General features: G+C 38.5%; 1 protein-coding gene across 1 annotated transcript in view; it reads left to right on the plus strand.

The window, feature by feature from the left end:
• DAPP1 (dual adaptor of phosphotyrosine and 3-phosphoinositides 1) overlaps window positions 1-16,986 on the plus strand; it is a 53,385-nt gene that overhangs the window by 1,772 nt on the left and 34,627 nt on the right. The window lies entirely within an intron of this gene.

The raw sequence follows: 16,986 nt of genomic DNA on the forward strand, positions 1-16,986 counted from the left end.
GGTGAACCCCACGGGTGGAATAGGACTGTGTCTTTCCTCCGTGTGCAAAGAATAGACATTGAACACAAAACTGAGTCACACCACTTCCCTGCAAAAAAAGGATACATTCATGTCAAGATTTCCCTATTTGAGAAGGCCTGAACAATTAATAAACATGATGATGATTTCTATAGCAATGGGCAACCTGCAGTTATCTGGGAAAACTGCTCTACAGTCCTGGTTCTTGACCTTGGCTGTGCTCTGGAACAACTTGACACCCAAACCACAGACTTAACAAATGATTTCATTATCTCTGGGGGGTGGGCGTTTTCTTGTCAAACTCTCCAAGTAATTCCAAAGTGAGACCCTAGGTTGATGATCACTGCATAGAATATGTATCTACCAAATGCATTAGGTAAATGTGGTCTTGTTTTTCATTTTAAGTCTGTTGGGTGTGTACTTGAATCTTAAAATTACTAATAAATGTTGATATTTTGTTTGTTGGTTTAGGGGCATTTCGATTAGCAACTTTATTGAGGTTATTTTACATATCATAAAATATACTTGTTCCAAGTGTACAATTCAATACTTTTGACTAACTTTACAGAGTGATACAACCATCACCATAAATCAGTTTTAGGACATTTCCGTTCTCCCAAAAAGAACCCTCAGATGTATGGCTTATTTAAGCATACGCAATAGTGTGCTGGAAAAACACCTGGGAAGAGTTGGGGTGTGGAGAAAGCCCTGATTTCAAGAATTTGCCTAATTCCCTGGTATAAATACTCCCACTATAGACAATTTCAAGCTGCCAACAATTTAACATCATCGAATTGAATGTTTAGTAATCAACTTGTGCCAGTACTTGCTCCTGCAGCACCTCACTGATACATTTTTTATAGATAACAATTTGAGAACTCTTGACAATGACTTGTTGCATCTGCCAGAATACTGAACATAACTCGAACATTATACTGACTTTTTCTTTGAACCTTTAACCACTGGTGAGACAGAATCTCTACCAAACCTTCTGATTAATTTAGTTTCCAAAGACCTCCTTAGAAACAAAATGATTTAATGTAATTGATAGATAAAAGGTGGCTGGTTTTAATGACTTAATTTTTCAATTATTTTTAAGAGGTTATTTGAGTAGTTAGATAAATCCTTACGTTTATATTTTTGATAGACATAAACAGATAAGTTAGTGGTTAAATTACAGAAATAGCAGAAGTCTTTGTTCTTGGGCCTCTGTTTTTTTCAGGCTCTGGAATATGTAAATCCTGTAAATTGAGCCCTGAACTGCAGCAAATCCATCACTTGCCTTTCTAGGACATATACAACTTGCTCAGAGTACAGGTTTATTATTTTCTAAAATACCTAAATCAAGCAACACAGTGCTTTTCCATGTCTCATTTATAGAATGTCAGCCTAAAATCATTAACTTTCTTTCATCTAAAATACATTAATGTGTCCAGAAGCAAAGGAGAAATAAAACCATCTTAAATTGTTGCTCAGCTTCGCTTACACTTCGCAGGGGAGGGTATGGGCTTAGTGGGAAGAGAGGTGTGGGGATGGCAAGAAGTGAGGGTGTGGAGAATCCGGGGAGAGGAAGGAGGTGGACCACGAACGAGGAGATGGGCCAGGCTGTTTGCTGCTTGCAAAATGAAAATATGGCAAAATAAAACAAGTAACAAATACTGGAGATATCACCTAAGTAATAAACTGGTAAAGAATAGCTAGTTAAATTACTGAAAATTCCAGCAATTCTTTGGCTTTAACAAAGGTTACTATACTATTTCTACATATAGCTATATATATGCATAAACACGAAATAACATAAAATGAAAGTGTTTTAGCATACTTTAAAATTAAATATTCAAATGATCTAGTCAGTCGTAACTCCAAGTGAGAAACATAATCAATGTTCTCTTTTTTATATACTTTCTCAAATCGAAAGTTGTATAAGAAAGTGCCAGTGTTTGGCTGGATTGGCCAGTGCCAAAGAACTAGATTCTAAGCTCTGAATATTTAAATAAATTGATAACTAATTCTTCACATATAAGAGGTTAGAGTAGATCATGGAGCAGCAAACCTTTTTTTATAAAGGGCTGGGTAATGAATGTTTTAGGCTTTGCAGGCCTTACAGTCTCTACCTCAACTACTCACATCTGCCGTTGTGCAAAAACTACCAGAGAACACAGAAACAAATGACCCTGATGGTGTTCAAACAAAACGTTATTTATATACTGAAATGTGAATTTCAGATAATTTTTATGAATATTCTTCTATTTCCCCCAAGCATTTCAAAATGTACAGCCATTCTTGGCTCCCAGTCCATACTAAAACAGGTGTCTGACAGGAATTAACCCTCAGCTGGTGGTTTGCTGACCCAAGGAATAAATGATAATAAACAAAATGAGTCCTTATTATAAGGCAGGCATTTTGTAGACACTAGCTCTGGTCTTCAAAAGGCACTGGTATTCCAGCTTTACAGAGGAAGAGACTCGAGCAGAAAAATCAGGTTGCCTACAGTCTCAGAGTGTCTGTGTTCAAAACCCATGCTAACTTCACAAACCAGGTTGTTTCCTTGCTGTGATAGTCCTAATTTACTGACCACCTACTATGCACCAGCACCATACCATTCACGTGCATAATGCCATTTAGCCTTCACAATAACACTTTCAATACGATATCACCATACTCATTTCATAGATGCAAAAGGTGACTTCAATAAGCTAAGTATACAATCCAGGTCACAGACTTTGTAAGTAGTGGAGCTGAGAGACACACCTAGGAACTTACCCCAGAGCTTTCCACTGCATGGTGCTGCTTTGTAGAGCCCACTGGTCAAAGGTATATATTCTAATAATGGCAATTAGTAATTATTGGATGCTTATCATGTGCCAAGCACTAGTTTAAGCCCTTTGCCCATGTGAACTTGTTTAATTTACACATTGCTGTGAGGCGGGTATTAGTACTAATGTTGTCCCCATTTATAGATGAGAAAAGTAAAGAACAGAGTTTTAATCACATGCTCAAGTTTCCATTCTAACATACCTTCAAATCCAAGAGTTTTGCTCCAGAGTCTTCATGCTTGACTGCTAATGTAACCTGGTTTTCATCAAATTTCTCTCATCTTATTATACTAGTACATGTTCATAGTGCTTAATATGAACTGAGAGAAGCAAAGGAAGTTCTGTGATTATAACAAAGTTTACTATAAAAGACATTATTCTTTCTATTCCTCACATAATATACACGCACATGTACACAAAGCCAGGCCAGCATTCTAGTTAATCAGAACGTTATTGAATTTTGTGTAGAATTCATTTTCAGGACTAGAAAAATTTATTCAGCTAAGAAACATAAAGTCAAAATTTCAGTGGAACCTGTTTACAGAGGTGTAACACCAGCTACAGCAATACAGCTTGTTCCTCTTCTGTGCACAACTCTGTAATCTTGGATTCTAAAAACGGAAGGTGGTTCTTCTGTGGTTGTATAATTAGTATGTAACTAGTGTACAGTTCCATCTCTTCTTAACTCAAGTGAATTTCCTCTTCAGTTGTGGTGTTTTTCTGTTCCTCCGAAGGGTGACTTCCTTCTACTTACAAGTGGAAATCTGTCCCACAGATTGTCCATGTTGGGGGGAGTCACTTTGTTTCATTCATTCACTCTTCTACTGGGTTATAGATCTAACTGTTGAATGATGATGCCAGGCAAGGCAGCATAGAGGAGACTACAATAAAGAAGGCATGGCTGTGCAGAGATGGAGGATTCATATTCATGTAGAATTAGAATGCAGTGTTGTGTGGGCTGAGGGCTGTGACAGTGTCTAGATAAAACAACCTCCTATGGAAGGCTATCTTCTCCACAGTGGAAGTGGAGAAGATGGCCTTGGAGCTGATATGATTTTTGTCAGTTGAAGTTAGAAAAGGTGAAATTTTCTACAGAGAAAATGGCATGAATAAAGGAGTGATGGTAGCAAAATATGCAAGGATTCAGAATTGAAAAACTCACATGAACTCAGACCCACCCAGTCCCCAGGACCCATCTGGTTTGTCAGCATTCCAGTGGTCTGGTTCTGGTCTCTACCTCTATCAGTCTTATCCTATGAGAAGCTTGAACTTGACTTTTCTCTTGTACTTCTGCTTTCATGACCATACTCTTTGACATTTTGTTAAAGCCAGCATTAATTTCTGGCTCCTACCAACTCCCGTAGAGGATAAATTCCTATTCTGAGCCCATAGACCTCTGTCTCCTACTCCCTGATAGAGGCCTGCCTCTACCAGGAGCACAGTGCACACTGCTAGGTGGTGTTCCTGGCTGACCACTTGCTTCTCTATGGTCATGCTCCCCCTGACCCTGCCCACTAGCACCTGCCCCCATTATCTGTTGTTAGACCTTCTTTGTTTAAAAAATATTTATAACTTTAAAAAGTGTAAGAGTAATCACTTGTTTTGATGACAGTATGATGATTATGTAAAAGAGTGTCACTTTTGAGAGATGCATGTTGAATTATTTAGGGTTAAAGTGTCAGGATATCTGTAATTTACTTTAAAACTGTTCATTGAAAGAGTCAAAATTAAACGTTGTATTAAAAATGTGGCAAAAGGTTAAAAATTATTCTACCTAAAATATGGGTATTATTTAAATGCAGTAACATTCATGCTATTTTTCTACTTTCCAGTATATCTGAATTTATTTATAATAAATAGTTGAAAATAATATTAATATATATTAATTATTAAAAATCAGAGAGATAAAGAGAAGCATCAAAATATAAAGAAAAGCACTAAAATGTCAGCCATGTACTACCACCTAAAATAACATTGTTCATCTTGATTCCAGTTTTTAAAAAATGTTTTTCTGTACACACACACATACATATATAGAGATTGAATTGTAATCATATTATATGTATAATTTCCCTTTTGCTGTTTGGTAGGCTATTTTTCCATCATCTCTTTCTTGATCTGTCTCAAAGTAGGCTCTTGTTTCCCTCTGAAAGCATGGATATTTAGGTTGATCTAGATTCCGGAGGTCCTAAAACAGATATGGTCAATGAACAACGTGGAGTCACTGAAGGTTCATGGGAATGTGGAATTACATAGTCATCATGTTTTGTTTTTAGGTAGATTAATCTGATAGTTCAGCATGATGGGTGGCAATGGGGCTAGAGCCAAGACAGTGGGTTAGTGAGGGAGTTTTCAGATTGGTGAGTAGGAAACTAGAGTGCTGACCTGGGAATAGTCAGGAAGGAACAAGGGCAGAATCCAGCAATTCCAATGAGCTAAGCAAAATAAGTGACTCATATCCAAACAAAACTAGTTCTACTGCTTTTGTGTACGTTTCCAAAATGGTATCAAAGAAATTTTGAAAACCTTAATGTCTCACAAATATATTATAACTCATTGTTTGCTTTATCACTATAAATTTCTAAATATTCCTGGGTTTCATGTTACTGCTCCTAGAGTTCTGACTTATACAAGTTGATTGCATGTTTGGGTTGATTCACCAGATAATCTTGAAACCATTTTGCAGATGTCAGTCCTGAGGTACTAAGAGGTTTAGCCACCTGCTTTAGGCTAGAGCACAGTAAACTCCTTTTAATGGTGAACTCCTTAGGAGCAGGACAGTGGGTTATTCATCTTTGCTTTCTCCATCTGAGCACACCACTTGATAAAGAGCAGATGTTTAAATGTTTGTTGAATTGCCCCAAGTTGAGTCAAGGCCAAGACCAGAACTCAAGCCTCCTGACTTAAGCCAGTGAGCTTTCCACTGCACCAACGCTGATGATGTACTTGCATTCATCACTTTCAGACTCACTCAGTCCCCTTATGCCCAGTGGTTTTTACTGGTGGAATAAACTGACGTTGGTTAGAGGTATCGCCTGAACCATGGAAGAGAGAAGAGATAACTAATGAAACGAGAATCTGCCTGTATTTTTTTTACAGACCCCAATGTTCTTGTAGCTCTTTCTTGTAGCTGAAGCTTCCTGAAAGTGACCCTCTCTGTCTCCTATACTAGCCCACAATGGTAGGTTGTCAATGGCAACCACAGTTCGAAGACAATTACCCTGAACCAGCACTTTGTGAGGGATAAGTTACAAGAGTAACCATAGTAAGCCCAGAGTCAAGCTTGATTTTACTTGAAGATGAGCCCTCTTAAGAGAACCTCTGATTTTCATTCCCTGCCTAGTCATTCTAGGCCTTTTCAAGGTTTCTTCCAATCCAAATAAAATGTTCCCTGAGCCTCAGTTACTGGAGAGCAGTGGTGCTCTTTTGGTCTCGCAGCCATTCCTGTACTGTGAAGGCTTCCCTGGGGACCGAACAGAAGGATCTCAGCACAGTGAGATGCAGTTTTCACCCCTCCCGCAAGTAGTGGCTGTCCCTCAGGTCTGCCCAAGTCTGACTTCCCTGGGTATGTTGGTCCATCTCTGAGTCAAGCTCTGTGGATTTTTCTTTATCTTTAAAGACACATCTTTATCTTTCATTGTTTTCTCTGCCCTTGTCTCCCGGATCACTCTTTGGGTCTGCATGTGCATTCCCTAAGTCTCTGTCCCCATGTGCTTCTGGCTATCTGTGTGAGCTGGTGAGTCTATCTTGGTCTCTTGAGTTTTGTGTCTCTATCTTTCTATCTGTCTGTCTGCAGCTGTTTGACTTTTGTGTCTCTGAGACTTTGTGCCACTCTGTCTCTGAATCTCTGAGTCTCCATCTCTGTCTGTCTCTGTGTTTTCATCTTCCAGAGCTTCTAGCCTCATTTCTCAGACTTCTTCAAGAACAGGTTCATCCTGATCTCAAACTCCTACAGAATTCTCTCCTCCCTTTCAGTTTTGATTTCCATTAGCTGAGCCTTGACTCCCACCAAAAAACTTGGGACCTGCCTTTAACTCACAGATCAATGAGATATTTGCATGCTCCACCTCTGTCATCACTCAGGTCTGTTTTCTAAAGCCTGGGGCAGCTGGTCTCACCATTTAGCTCTGCTCTTAGCTCATGTAAACATGGGCATTTAGAAAAGTAATTTTGAAAGATACAGCCCTGCTGGGTCCATCACAGAAACCTCTCTATTGGAGAGACTCTGGAGAATCTTCCTTTGGCCTCCCCTGTATATCACACTACAACTGTCTGAGACCATGTAAGAACTTCCAAAATCCTTTATAAGGCTTCAGCTTGATTCTCTCTATTTGAAAAGGGTCCATTGCTATTATCAATGGAAAAATAAGCCCACACTTGTGAACATGTGACTTAACGGGCTTGTGTGGGCAACACCATCTTTCTTAGATATGTCACAACCTGATTCTAATATAAATTACAGCACTGGTAGCTCTGGAGTTACATAAGACACCCTAAAGCCATGATTTCTAATGGCATAGAGGGCCAAACACTTTACCTTTCACAAAATCAAAGTATCTAGCACCGACCCTGTGAACAAATGAGCATGAATGAAATCAGCAGCCAAGCAATCCCATGGAATAGTTCAAGTGGTAAGAACAGATTAACCCTTAGAGTGTGAACGCCTAACAGATTCATCTTTGTTCTATCACCATTGTGTTCAGAAAGATTGTGAGGCTAAGTATAGGCTCAGCAAGAAAGACACATCAATTAGCTGTGCCATGTATGACCTTAGAGAAGGGGTGTGGCATATATGTTATGCATTTGTTATCTTTGGTCTAGATAGTTCAGAGGGGTGTCAGTGTCATATAAAAGTGAGAACAACTTTGAAAATGAAGAAATAAGAGAAAATTTTCTAAAGAAGAATGCTTTTGTTGGCTGTTCAACTCCAGGGCATTTTGGCTGTTTTAACACAATCAGGAATTTTTTTTCCCACTTTGCGTTGAAATATATGTCCTCTTTATAACTCTGATGAAACAGAATTGAGGTTCTATTTCATGTGTCTTTTCCAGGCAGAGAAAAATATATCATTAAATATGTGAATAATCTGTAGACATGAGTTACTAAGAAATTTTGTCATCAAGAAATATACTATCTAAATGTTTGTGTGGCATGTGTTTTAAAGTACAAGATTGCTTTCTGTGTCCACCAGTTCTTCCAGAGTTATTTTGCATCACCTCCCAACAGGGACCCTGTGCTACAGCTAGGCATTTGGTTGCCCATACACACCAAGCACATGTCCACTCCAGTGCCTTTGCTTATGTCTTTTCTCCTCTCAGAATGCCTCTCACTGCCTAATGAATCCTATATTCATTCTTCAAACTGCAGTTTATCATCTTCCCGCTCCATGAAGTTTTCCCTGATCATTCCAGCCCACTGTGAGCTCCCCTTCCTATGCTATAATATTTACTGTCCATATCACTAAGATAGCAGCTATTTGGTGATTCTTCTATGTTAACCTTCAGATCCTTCTCTTTTCCATTCTGTTGATACTGAAAAGTCACTTAGTACTTTGCTTTGCCCTTCTCTTCAGATGCCAAATTCTGTGAACTCAAACTGTTCACATTATTGAAGTGAATTAAAGTTTTCAGGCCCAAAAATCCTTCCCATGCATGCTCCTCAAACTCTAAACTGCATAACAATCACGTGAGACTTAGCAGGTTGAGGGAGGGGCCTGAGGTTGTATGTGGTCCATGTTGGCTGCTCATTAGCAACTCTTTTCACTTGGCGTTTCCCAGTAGTAAAAAGTTTCTTATTGCACTTGATTTTAAAACTATCACTCTTGGCCGGGCACGGTCTATAATCTCAGCACTTTGGGAGGCTGAGGTGGGCGGATCACGAGGTCAGGAGATCAAGACTACCCTGGCTAACAAGGTAAAACCCCATCTCTACTAAAAATACAAAAATTAGCCAGGCGTGGTGGCAGGCGCCTGTAGTCCCAGCTACTTGAGAGGCTGAGGCAGGAGAATGGCGTGAACCCAGGAGGCAGAGCTTGCAGTGAGCCGAGATTGAACCACTGCACTCCAGCCTGGGCAACAGAGTGAGACTCCATCTCAAAAAAAACAAAACAAAACAAAACTATCACTCTTATAAGTGCAGATGAAGGAAGTGACCTAATTGGAAGTTTTAATCATCAGTAAGTCCAATGTGAATCAGCTGTGTGATGCAATTGTGAAGAAACTAATGCATTCTCAGGCTGCCTTATGTGTGCCCAGCAGCCAGAATAAGGGAGCTCCTGTGCTGCTTTGTTTTGCAGGTCAGAGCTTAAAGTTAAGATAGATTTTTTAAGCTTGAAAGGTTTTCAGAGGAGATGAGTTCTCTGGGTGATAAGGTCCCTGGATGATAAAGGAACTGAAAGCCTGTCATAAAAGGAAAAGTTGAAGATGATGGAAAGAAAAGAAGGTGCGTTCTAAATGCTTTCAACTCTTTCTATAAGTATCATCTATGTAACTCCAAGAAGTAGCTCTGAAACCATCTGCTGAAAGCCATCTACACAGCAAAAAATGGCAATTCATTGTAGCCCAAGAGTTTTCTAACCATGAATCACGAACATATGGATTGAGCTTGCCTATACAAGTACTGAGTTCCCCATCATTAGCAATATGTAGGCAAAGATTGGATAAGAGTACTATAGAGTTTAGAAATTATTCAAACACTGCTATTGTGCATTTCTGACAATATCCCAGGTGATGCTGATGCTGTTGGTCCATACTTTGAATAGCAAAGCTTTGCACTTTGGTTTAAACACCAGGTACAACCCGTTAGTAGGCTTAAAGTGAATATAATGGGTCACATCCATATTCGTTCAAAATAAAGATTAAAGAATATATTCAAGTTAATAGCCTATAGAAAGATAGGTGTTATGTCCTGTAACTTTTTGTTTTTTGTGTGTGTTTGTGACATATGTATGTTTATATATACACAGAGTGATATAAAATGTATTTTGAACCTTGAGTCAATTCAAAAAATTTAAAAGCCTGTCCTTTAAAGAACAGAACAAATGAGGTATAAAGTTAGATTAGTAAATTAAAACAGTAAAACCCAATGGGATAAGAAACTATGAAGGTTCCACTATTCTGGAGCAATTTTCCAGAAGATTCTAGCTCAAAGAGGCCCCAGAATGAAAGGAAAGGAAGCTGAACTGAGGACCAGCTTTCTGGATCCAGCCTGTCTGCATTCTCTGTAGCTGAGTTTATTTTTTGTATCTTACTAAGAGGCAGCTATGAAAATTCTTTAGTGGGTGGGTGTTTCCTAGTTTTTTACTGTATCATGGAAAGGATAATATCACTGTTTCCTTCAAGTTGAATTGCTGGTTTTCATAATCTTATAAACCCAGTACAAATATTCTTTTGGAGCTTGATTAGTCTTTTCTCTGTTGACTCTATCAGACTTGAGACATAATTATGGCAATGTGTGGGCCTTGGGGAAAATGGAGGCTATTAACACTATTTCTAATAGGAATTTCTTGCTCTTTTTTGCTTCTTCAGGGAAAATGAGACTAGAAGAATTTTTTTTTTCAGTTTCAAAAAATGAACCTATTCCCAACTGCATAACAGTGTGTTCCTACCACTTTGCAAATGTCTAGCATATTCATAATACATTGTTTAATTTAGCAAATCTAATTTGTTTTTTTCTGTAAAAGTTAAAGAATTGCATAAAAAATTTATAAAAGAAGAAAATTTTTCTAATACATGAAAATAAGAAGGTTTTCTGGCCAGGCGCAGTGACTCATGCCTGCAGTCCCAGCACTTTGGGAGGCTGAGGTTGGCAGATCACCTGAGGTCAGGAGTTTGAGACCAGCCTGGCCAATATGGTGAAACCTTGTCTCTATTAAAAATACAAAAAATTGCCAGGTGTAGTGGTGCACACCTGTAGTCCCACCTACTCAGAAGGCTGAGGCAGGAGAATTGCTTGAACCTGGGAGGTGGAGGTTGCAGTGAGCCAAGATCACACCATTGCACTCCAGCCTGGGTGACAAGAGCAAAACTCTGTCTCAAAAAAAAAAAAAAGAGAAAGTTTTTTTCCTAGGCATTCTTACTAGTCACCTTGATGGATGAGAAAACTGAGGTTGCTACTTGCCAGGGGGTCACATAGTGAATAAGGTAAAAATTGTTGGAGCAGATGGACTACCTGAGGGAACGACCAGAGACAAACGCATGGCCTTTCCTCACCGACAATTATAAAAACTTCATTACTAATCACATTGAGAAGCTGAAAATAGCTTTTCTATACTATCAAGAATTTTTTTTAAGTGTTCTAGATGAAAGACTGAATTATCATTCCATTCCTCCATAGAAAATTTTATTATCGAATTATTACATGAAGAGACAATCAAATACCAGACAGCAAAAATATAGAGAAATAAATTATAAGGTTTGATTCAACAATTAATTAATACAAATAAGTTATTTTCTCTGTGTTGTGATGTTTGTGATATTTTTCAGTTTTTAAAATTTGTAATTTGTGATTTCTCATTTTAAATAAATATTCCTTTCTTTTTTGTAATTTCGTATAATTTGTCTTAAAGAGACCTCCAGATTTTATAAGCTTCAAGACCATTGAAATCTGCCTCTTATCCCTAATAACTGGAATATTCAAATTTTTTAAAATTGAATATAGTCCTGGCCCAGCACAGTGGCTCACGCCTATAATCCTAGCACTTTGGGAGGCCAAGGCAGGGAGATGACCTGAGGTCGGGAGCTCAAGACCAGTCTGGTCAATATGGTGAAACCTCATCTCTACTAAAAATACAAAAATTACCCAGGCGTGGTGGCACATGCCTGTAGTCTCAGCTATTAGGAAGGCTGAGGCATGAGAATTGCTTGAACCCAGGAGGCAGAGGTTGCAGTGAGCTAAGATCATACCACTGCACTCCAGTCTGGGCGACAGAGCAAGTCTCCATCTAGGAAAAAAAAAAAAATTGAATATAGATCTAATTATAGAAACTGTAAGGTCCATGGAATTAGATTTTATGTAATGAGCTATTGGACATGCATATTAAGCCACAGGCAGCTCTATAAACATCAGACAAGGAACTGTCAGTATCCAGTGCCACATATACAGCCTCAATATCCTCTACCTTCATCTCTCACCATTTCCGACTGCTGTCCTTCATCACTCACTTTGAATTCTCACATGACTGCATGATATTCTGATTCTCATACACGCCTGGCTTTCTCTCACTTCTAGGCCTTTGCTGCTGCTATTCCTTCCCATGTTATATCTCCCTGAACAACTGCCGATCCAAACCCCACCAGACTTTTAATGGGAAAAAGCCAAACTCTCTCTTTCTCTCTCTCTCTCTTTCTCTTTCTCTCTCTCTCTCAATCTTCACCTAAGTGCCTAGGCCAGTCCAAGTACTCAATAAGCAGTAGTTGAATAAATGAAAGAATATGGCAAATTATTAATAAGTTTATCTCTGGAAGTTGGATTAAGGGAGAAATTAGCTATTTTCTTTTTTTCTAATTAAATTTGTAGTTAACTAATATAGAAATCTATTTTTTTCATTAGAATAAGCTAAATTAGAAAAATGTGATCAAGAAAGTATCCTTTGAACAAATTCTGGTTCCTTCTACAAAGAAAATCATACTTACGAATTTGGTATATATTTTTTTAAACTCTTATTTTATGTTTTTATATATCTTAATATGTAAGCGTATTTTTGCTGTTGATTTTTTATAGGGGAATGTGTTAAAACCAAGTGGTAACATTTGGTGCCTGCAACTAGTTCTTCTAACTTTACAATATATGTTGGGATCTATCAACTTTGATGTGTGTGTGTGTATACACACACATCTTCAGTGATTCTCAGTGGTGGAGTGTAATTGACATCATGAACAAGACAATTCTTGGTTCTTCAAGACTGTATCATTTGTAGGATGTTAAGCATGCCTGGCACCCTCTCACAAAATAACAATAGCATCCCACCTCCCTGCCCTCATTATCTGGCAACCAAAAATATGCTCACACCTTTTCAAACACTTTTGGTTAACTTTTTATATAATCTCATCCTTTTAGCACTCCGCTTTATTTATCATCTCCATGTCGGTGGACATTTAGGATGGCTCTAGATTTCTCACTCTTACAAACAATTCTGCGGTGAACACCCTTGTTCATATTTTCTTCTGCTCATGTATGGGTGTTTCACTAGGTGGAAACTAGAAGAGGAATCACTGGTCATATGTGCAGGTTCAGTTACACCCTATGTGCTAAATTCCCCTCCAACTTAGACCCTTCTCAACAATGGACAGTAATAGCCATTGCCCAAATTCTCCAATACTTAATACTATCCAACCCTTTCATTATAACCGATCTGGTGGATAAAGAAAAATATCACATTATTATTTTAATCTGCATTTCTCTGATTAATAGTGAGATTATTTATTTGAAACACATCTTTCCTCTTCTGAAAAACACATACTTTCTCTTCTTTACATGTATATATTTTAACTTTTAATATATATGCTTTATAATCAGAATAAAAGGTAACACACCCTTAAAAAAACAAACAAACAGCTTATCTTTCAAGGCCTATACAGATGTTGGCTCATTCATGGAACCTGATTTCAGTCTTTCTTTTTAGAACATCCCTTGGGTACTTTATTCTCTCTTAGATATAGTTTGCAATATGCTTGTCTTATTCTCCCGACTAGATTAATGGTTACTTGTCACCCAGTCTGAGGCTTTTCCATTTTTGTTCCCTTTGACCTGCCTAGCACAATGCCTTGCACAGATTTGAAGCAATGATTGAAGGCAGAAAAGGTTGATCATGGGAAAACTACCAACTTAACTCTATTTTTAACCTTTATGGACACAGTCTTGAATCATCCTTATCAAAGGTGGACATATTTCTACAAAGAATACAGAATGTCATTAGGATATATATTCACTCCCCTGGAAGAAATGCTCATCAGAATGTTCCAGGAAAGGAATGCTTAACTCAATTAAAAGGGGAAGTTTAGGTTTTTGCGGAAAAGCTATCTGGGGAATGAGGATCCTTATTGCACCACTGACTTCATGGAATGTAGGTGGCTGCCTGGAAAGCTCTATACTGGGCTTGCCCAGGCCCTGGAGTCTGTAAACTCCTGAAAAGGCAATATTGACTCAAGCAAAGCTGCCACCAAAGAATTGCAGTCTCCAAGAATTTTCCAGACTGCAGCATAGTGTGATTCTTCTTGCATTATACTCAAGTATTTCTTATGTATTTATGGTATATAGTTATTGTTTTTTAAATTATCATTAAAACGTTATTAGTAAAAACTGTTATCAGGCTATAATTAGATGTCAAAAGAATTCTATAAATGCTTTAAACACAAACTTCCAATTCTACTGAAAAGAATCCAAAGGAATGTCCAAATCCTTTAAACGTTTTGGAATTTTGCGAATCAAATATTGCTTTACGTAAACAACTGTTATCAGGCTATATAATTAGATGTCAGAAGAATTCTATAAATGCTTTAAACACAAACTTCCAATTCTATTGAAAAGAATCCAAAGGAATGTCCAAATCCTTTAAATGTTTTGGAATTTCGCGAATCAAGTATTGCTTTAAATAAACAATCTGCTGGCTCAAACTGAAACTTATGCTGAAATGTTTATTATAAAGTTAATTATTGGCAAAATATATCTAAGTTTTTATAACCTTGTGGAAATTTCACCTATCAAAAAGAATTAGAATTTTGGCTTCAGTTGAACTTGAAGTTTATTGTTGCTTCACTTATAATTCTTCCAATTATTCTTTGAAAGCATTTTGTAGTGAACAGATTTGAACTTGTCTGGGAATCAGTTCAGTGAATGGAGCTGCTTTGGGTAAATGGCTCTGTGATTATTCTTATAAAATGTGTTTTGTGCCATTGCTTTTCAGCTAGCAAATATATTTCTAATATAGGTTGAAAGCATCTCTGCCCCAAAGATAAAATATGCTAAGAAACATGCATTAGGAAATGCAGATTTAGACAATAGGTATCTTGGAGATCTATGTAAAAACTTCCTTGCACAAGTGCACTTACGTTTACTCTTTATTACTCAGGCTAAAATTTTATGCCACAGGGATGTCTCAGTGGATACCAGTGCGGTTCGTGACAACAAGATCCCTTAATGCCAGAACAGGGCTCTTCCTCAAAGCTTTTTTACACTATACACACCTCTTTAATAGCATTTAGTTCATCACACTGACATTATTTGTATAATTGCCTGTCTCTCTTTCATCTTCACTGACCTAAACTGTGGTCCCTAGCAGTCAGCAACTGCCTCTGCTATCTAGCTTTCTGTTATCTGATCTAAATAAAAAGTAACAAAAATTATATTTGAGCAATAAGAAAATCATGCCACAGAGGGTAAATTGAAAGTTACGGCTTTGTGGATCTCAATGGCTTTCTGGTAGCAATTAACGCATACTAAGCGCTGCTTTAGTTGCCAGGCTTTATGGAGCACATCGCACCCATGCTACTGTGTGCAGGACTCACAACTGGCCTATGCCGTATGCCTATTAGTCATACTATTTTAAATATGAGGATCCAAAGCTCAGATTGGTTAAGTAACATGTCTAAGGCCATGCAGCTAGTAAGAGGTACCACCTGGATTGGGACCCAGGCAAAGCAACCCCCAGGGCCACAATCCTAATCATCACATCCCATGCCTCTATGACATCGTGTAAAAGAATGTGAATGACCTGTTATTGGAGAAAAGAAAGATGGTGCAGAGCAATATGCCTAGAAAATAAAAATAATAAATAATGCTCGTATGTTTGTGGAATCAGTAGTGCAGGTACCCATCCAATGCCTCTAAATGTGTAGACTATCTCTTAAAAGGAAGCACAGGTAAATGGTTACCATGGTGTCCTCTAGGAAAGGAACAGGGAGCCTGAGGGCCAAGGGTGAAGAAAACATGTTTTGCTATGTCTCCTTTTGGACAATTTGAATTATTTTTTTTACCATAGATATATATTACCTTTTCTAAAACACAAAGATCAGTTTGAATCTCCTTGAGCATTCCCTAGCTCTTCAGATACTTGTCAGGCTGAAACAGTACTTGGTGGCGTTTACTTCATACAATAATACCTTCCATCCAGCTTCGTTTCACTCATGACAATAGACTTTAGTATTATAGCTCAGAGGTTTCGCCGTGAAAAGGTACCACACTTGAAAAAGAGTGTGAGAGACCAAAAAAAGGAGAAGGAAATTGGTCAAAGCCTATTCTTATGGTATTTTGACTTGGACTTTAAAAACCAATTCTGATTACAAAGCAATACTGTATTAGTTTGCTAGGGCTGCTATAACAAAGAACCACAGCCTGGGCAATTTCTTATAGAAATTGATTGCCTCACAGTTCTGAAGGCTCAAAGTCAGAAATCAAGGTGTCAACAGGATTGGTTCCTTCCGAGGGCCGTGAGGGAGAATCTGTTCCAGGCCTCTTCCTGTGGCTTGGAAGTGACTGTCATGTTCATGTGCTGTTCTCCCTGTAAGCAACTCTATCTCCTGATTTTCCCTTTTTACAAGATGACACCAGTCATATTGAATTAGGGCCCACCGTAATGACCTCATTTTTTTTTTTTTTTTTTTGAGATGGAATTGCACTCTGTTACCCAGGCTGGAGTGCAATGGCAAGATCTTGGCTCACTGCAACCTCCGTCCCCCAGGTTCAAGTGATTCTCCTGCCTCAGCCTCCCGAGTAGCTGGGATTATAGGTGCCTGCCACCATGCCAAGCTAATTTTTGTGTTTTTAATGGAGACGGGGTGTCACCATGTTGGCCAGGCCGGTCTCGAACCCCTGACCTCAAGTGGTCCGCCTGTCTCCGCCTCCCAAAGTGCTGGGATTACAGGTGTGAGTCACCACACCCAGCCATGACCTCATTTTAACTTGGTAAAGACCCTGTCTCCAAACAAGTTCACATTTTGAGGTACTGGGAGGTTAGCACTTCAACATAAGAACTTTCAGGACACAATTCAACCCATGTCACACTACTATTAGTCAACTCTGTGCTCTCCTTTCAGCCCCACCCAGGGATTTCCTTGTCCTGATGTTGGGGCTGAGAGCTGGGTCTCTGGGCTACTTATCTTGAAGAATGTTGCTAGGTAATCTTTGCAAGGAAAAGCCAGTTCAGGGGGAGTCATGC

This window comes from Pongo abelii, chromosome 3 (assembly GCF_028885655.2).
Source record: "Pongo abelii isolate AG06213 chromosome 3, NHGRI_mPonAbe1-v2.0_pri, whole genome shotgun sequence".
Taxonomy (NCBI): domain Eukaryota; kingdom Metazoa; phylum Chordata; class Mammalia; order Primates; family Hominidae; genus Pongo; species Pongo abelii.